The following is a 4876-nucleotide window of genomic DNA, read 5'->3' on the forward strand; positions in this document are numbered from 1 at the left end:
TGTGTCCCAAGCCACCACCAAGGAGCAAGATCAGTTAGTCCTCCCCGGCTCTAGGTACTGGTAGCTCTCTTCTTTCCCCAGACCAGGAGAATCCCCTCCTGCATTTTCTACTTCTCAGAACCACTCTACTTCTTCCATCAAACCTTCTCCTTCTCAGTGGGTTTAGGATTAAGGAAACACAAACCAGGAAAACTAGCAGGTTCCTTTGTTTTTGAACTGTGCCATGTACCTGCCCTAAAGCAATGAATCAAAGCTTTGACTACCTGCTTTGATGAGGGAAAGAAAAGGGTAAAGCATATGGAAGAAAACTTCTTAAATTAATTGCTTAAAATATTATCTGGCTATTTCACACATGAACCTAAAGGAGCTATGCAGAGGGAAATTCCAGGTTCTGAAATCAATGCAATGAAAAGCCTGGCAAGCAGACAGAATGTAGATTTGGAGAGTTAAATGGAAGATGGAGCCTGAGATAATTTCTTCAGCGGGGGAGGCAGTGCCTGGCTACCTCACTTCTTCACACCCTGTTCAGGGGCCATAGAAAGGGAGAAAAGGAAGCTGCATGGAATTTTTCTTTCGGTAGTTCTTTTTGTAAGAGGTCTGCCCACAAAAGGAAGTTGGGATTTACCTTCCTCCTGCAAATTCATTGATCTGCACGTGCATTTTTGCCCCCTCGTGTGTCTTACACCCCCCCACCCCAGGCTCTGGAATTCAAGGTGCTCATTGGTCAGGGAAAAGCAGAGAAGGGTGGGGTCTCGTAGAAGGGAATATTAGTTGATCCAGTGCTGCGCAGGGCTTGGTTATTGATTAGTTCACAGTGCAGAGAAGGCACAGCTGATGGTGCTCTTTCAAAATAAATCAGCATTCCAGACGCTGCAATGGAAACCAGGTTTGAGGGAGTTGCAAAGACAGGCTGAGAAAAGATCAAGCCACAGAAGGTCAGGTACCACCAAGAGGTTTCAGGCAGAATGAGGTAGCCTTCTTATTGAAGAATGTAGGCAGCTGGGGAAAGGCATCAAAGGAGATTATCTATTCACAACTCCCTCATTCCGATGTGGCCTGCACCTTTGAGGTTGTCCAAAAAAAAAAAGATGAAAAGGAAGGAGAGCAGGGGGAGTGGGGAGAAAGTGGAGGCTCAGGCAGGCGCCGATGTGAGGGAGGAGTGGCACAGATGTCTGATTAAGGGGGTGACGTGGCAGTCACTTTGGGATGGGGTGCATGTGGCAGACACGAGGCACTGCTCTCCTTTTCCCTGAGGATGAACTTGTCTAAGTGGGTGGGGGGGGGGCCACGCACAAACTGAGGCACTGTCTTGATTAAGACCACTGGAGTGGACATGCCCAATCATGGGCCACATGCTTTTCTCAGTACACTAACTGTGCTGTTTTGAGTATTTTAATTTACTCATTCATTTGACTATCTGCCAGGCATCTTCTCCCCTGCGCAGTGAATAAATAAAAATCTCTGTCTCCATGGAGGATACAGACAATAAGCATCTAAACATATGAATAGAAACATAGAAGAAAATGACAGGCCCTGAGAAGTGATACGATGGAAAATGAAGCAGCGAGAGTGGATAGAGTGAAGGAAGATGCAGCTGTAGATAAGGGGGTTAAGGAAGGCCTGTCTGATGCGGGGGCATTTGAGTATACCGAAATGAAGCAATGAGAGCAAGGCAAGTCACCCCCTAGGGGAAGAGCATTTAGGCAGTGGGAACAGCAAAGCAAAACCCTGCAACTAGAACAGGCTCGGTGTGTTTATAAAATGGCAGGGAGGTCAGCGTGGATGGAGCTGGGAAGAATGGGTCATAGGAAATGAGGTTAGAGAAGAAGCCGAGTCTTATAGGGTTATGGGTAGCACTTGGGATATTATTTTAAAGGTGATGAACAGCCCTAATGTATGCAAAGAGCTTAATTAAAACATGAACAGAGCACTTTTTATGTGTCAGACTCTGTTCTAGCACTTTGCTAATTCAGTCCTCTCACAGCCCTAAGATTGGGCCCGGGAGGTGAAATGACTTGCCCCAGGTCACATGGCTAGCAAGCGGCAGGGCCGGTATTTGAACCCAGGCAGTCTGGTTTCAGATGAATGCTTTTACCTTCCTCCTTTTGCACAATGTCTGGCACAGAGTAAGCACTCAAAATATGATTATGATGCTGCTATGTAAGCCCTTTAATGGCTTCCCATTTTCCTAGAACGAAATCCAGACTCATCATGGGGTCAGCCGGCTCTCAGCCTTGCTCTGGCTCTTGTCCCTCTGTCTGCAATGCTCTTCTTCCCGCAGTGTATGGTCCAATGTGAAGAATCCCCTTCTTAGCTGGGGCTTCTGACCACACACCCAACTGTGGGTTCTCCCATCCTGTTATTTTCTTTGCTGGTCTCTTTATTTTCTTTATATTTTTGTTGGTCTTTTGTTGATTTCCTTCATGCACCTGTTACATTTTCAATTAATTCATTTGTTTACTTACTTGGTATTTTTGTTTTCTCTCTCCTGTTCATTAGACTGCAAGCTCCATGAGAACAGAGACTCTGGTTTGTTCACTTGGAATCTCTGGGGACAGCAAACAAAACATATTCATTGAATAAATAAATGGATGGGTAGGTTATTATTTTTAAGGGCAGAACTTTATGGGAAATTTCAAATGTTTTATTTTTTCTTTTTTAACAACACATCTGCATGGAAATGGTATGATAGAAGTGTCATAGTTATAGCAAAGTGCCCACAGTTTTTCTTTTCAATAGATGAAAAGGTTTTGTTTTGCACAGTTGCAGAACAAACAGAACTTTGTTTACTTTTCATAGCTTACATAACTAATTTTATGTATTATTGGCAGTTCTTTCATGTTGCTGCCGGTTACAGTTTGTTTTTCTCGTGGGAACTATTCTAAAAGCCTACACATCTAAATAAAATATTTTTAGCCTAAATGGGTAATATTTATATACAAACATTGTAAAATACAAAATTATCTGAATATGCATAATTCTTTTATTAATAGTTGATGATTAATTAATGCATTAATTAATTTATTCAAACAGCAATTGAATGCATCTATGGAACAGGTGCTATGCTACACCCTGGAGCAAAAAGACAAATATGTCAAAGTTCTTCTTCTCAATGAGTTCATAGTCTAATGGGAGAGGTAAGTAAATGTGAGTACAATCCAGTGTGCAAATTCTATACTAGAAGGAAGCCTGGGGTATTGTGGGAGTACGTAAAGGGGAAACCTAATCTTGGCTAGGGGGGCAGTTGTCAGGGAAGGGAGAGTTGGGAATGACATTCCTGGTGGAGGAAATAGAGTGTGCAAAGGTACAGAAGGTATGAGATAGCCTGGGACATTCTGGGAGCTGCAGTCAGAGAAGTTAGAGCCAACCTGTACGGATATCCTTAAAGTACTCCATATTGGTGACTATGCACAAGTTCTTTCATTTGGTTCTTAGATTTTTCCACATGCTGATCCCATCCTTCTAATAGCTACTTTCCACTCCATTCAGGATTGACCTATGCATTCCATACTTATTCCAATCAATAAATCTTTGCTCATGATGCCTTTCCTTTCTCTTCTGGTAGACAATCAACTACTACTGCCTCTTCCAGGAAGACCTCTCTGACTAAATCTGTCCACTGCAATCTCTTGCAGCTCTGAACTGATTTTGTCCTTGGAGATGAGAATGTAAGAATCTACTCCATTATCTTTTAATGATTTCATGTGTTAAGTTTGCATTCCCAACTCATTTAGGTAACATCTGTGACTTTAATTTGTTTACTAGCTCTGTGTAGGGCATGATGAAGACTCTCAGTATTAAATTTGATAAATATTAACTGAATACATTTTCTTTTCATGGACATTGCTTATGAAGATTGTAATCTGGAAGCCCCTGGCCTTTTATACAACTGAGTGGGAAATGGGCAGGTTTTACTTCTACAATAACTTATCCCGTGACCTTAGGCAGTTTTAAAAAATCAACTAGATATCCAAATGTATATATCACCTAAACACAACGTTGAGTTAAGGACAACTTACAGAATGATGCAGTATGGTACCATTTATGTAATTTAAAAAAAATGACACACACCATATTTTTAATGGGCATATGCATAATGTAAATGTATAAAAAATGGACAAGAAGGTTACACATGCAATTGATGATAATGGTTATCTCTGGATTTGGTGAGGATGGTCAAGGAAGATTTCAATTTGGTCTATTTTTATTTTACAACATTAAAATATCCAAAGCAAATAAGACGAAATTTTTCAATGGTCAATGTTGTTTTCCAAAGGTTAATATGTTGAAGGACTGTTTGCTCTATTATTCCCTATACTTTTCTCTATTTAAAAATTTTCTCAAATGACTAAACACAGATGCACACAGAGAAAGTGCATATGTAGTTCAAGACCTGGAATAATAAGGAGAAATGGAGAAAAGGAAGGTGGAGATATGACTTGAACAGCTCAATTATTGTGAACAAAAATTTTCTTGTTACATATTCAAGCTCCTACTATCTCACCATTATAGCTCCTTCTAGCTCAGGAGACAATTGTAGTAAAAATAAATTCTGTGACCTTTGCATGGGTTTTGGTTTTATTGTAGGCTTCCTGAGATAATGTGGGAGTTGCCCTGGAGGACTTCAGCTAACACTCTCCAAAGGAGCTAAAGCTTTATCGCAGCCTTTTCTGAACTGTATGATTTCAGGTGAGGTTCTTAGGCATTAGTTATACCAGTAGGCAGACTATATGAGGTCTGAATTTTAATGCCTTGAGCCATTCTAAGGTCAATACTGATTCAGGAGAGTTGCAAATAGGTAGATAGCATCAAGGCACTGGTCATTAACATTCCCATGAAAGAGAGGAGTGGGTGGGGTGGGTTGAGGAGGTCAGCA

The 4876-nt window shown here is 41.1% G+C and overlaps 1 long non-coding RNA gene across 1 annotated transcript; it reads left to right on the forward strand.

Annotated features, from left to right (window-relative positions):
- The first annotated feature begins 3043 nt into the window (after positions 1 to 3043).
- LOC119508074 lies at positions 3044 to 4641 on the forward strand. Its single transcript, XR_005211386.1, has 3 exons — positions 3044 to 3137; positions 3566 to 3668; positions 4588 to 4641. It is a non-coding gene; the product is annotated as an uncharacterized LOC119508074 (long non-coding RNA).
- Positions 4642 to 4876: the final 235 nt, after the last annotated feature.

Source organism: Choloepus didactylus, chromosome 13 (assembly GCF_015220235.1).
Source record: "Choloepus didactylus isolate mChoDid1 chromosome 13, mChoDid1.pri, whole genome shotgun sequence".
NCBI lineage: Eukaryota > Metazoa > Chordata > Mammalia > Pilosa > Megalonychidae > Choloepus > Choloepus didactylus.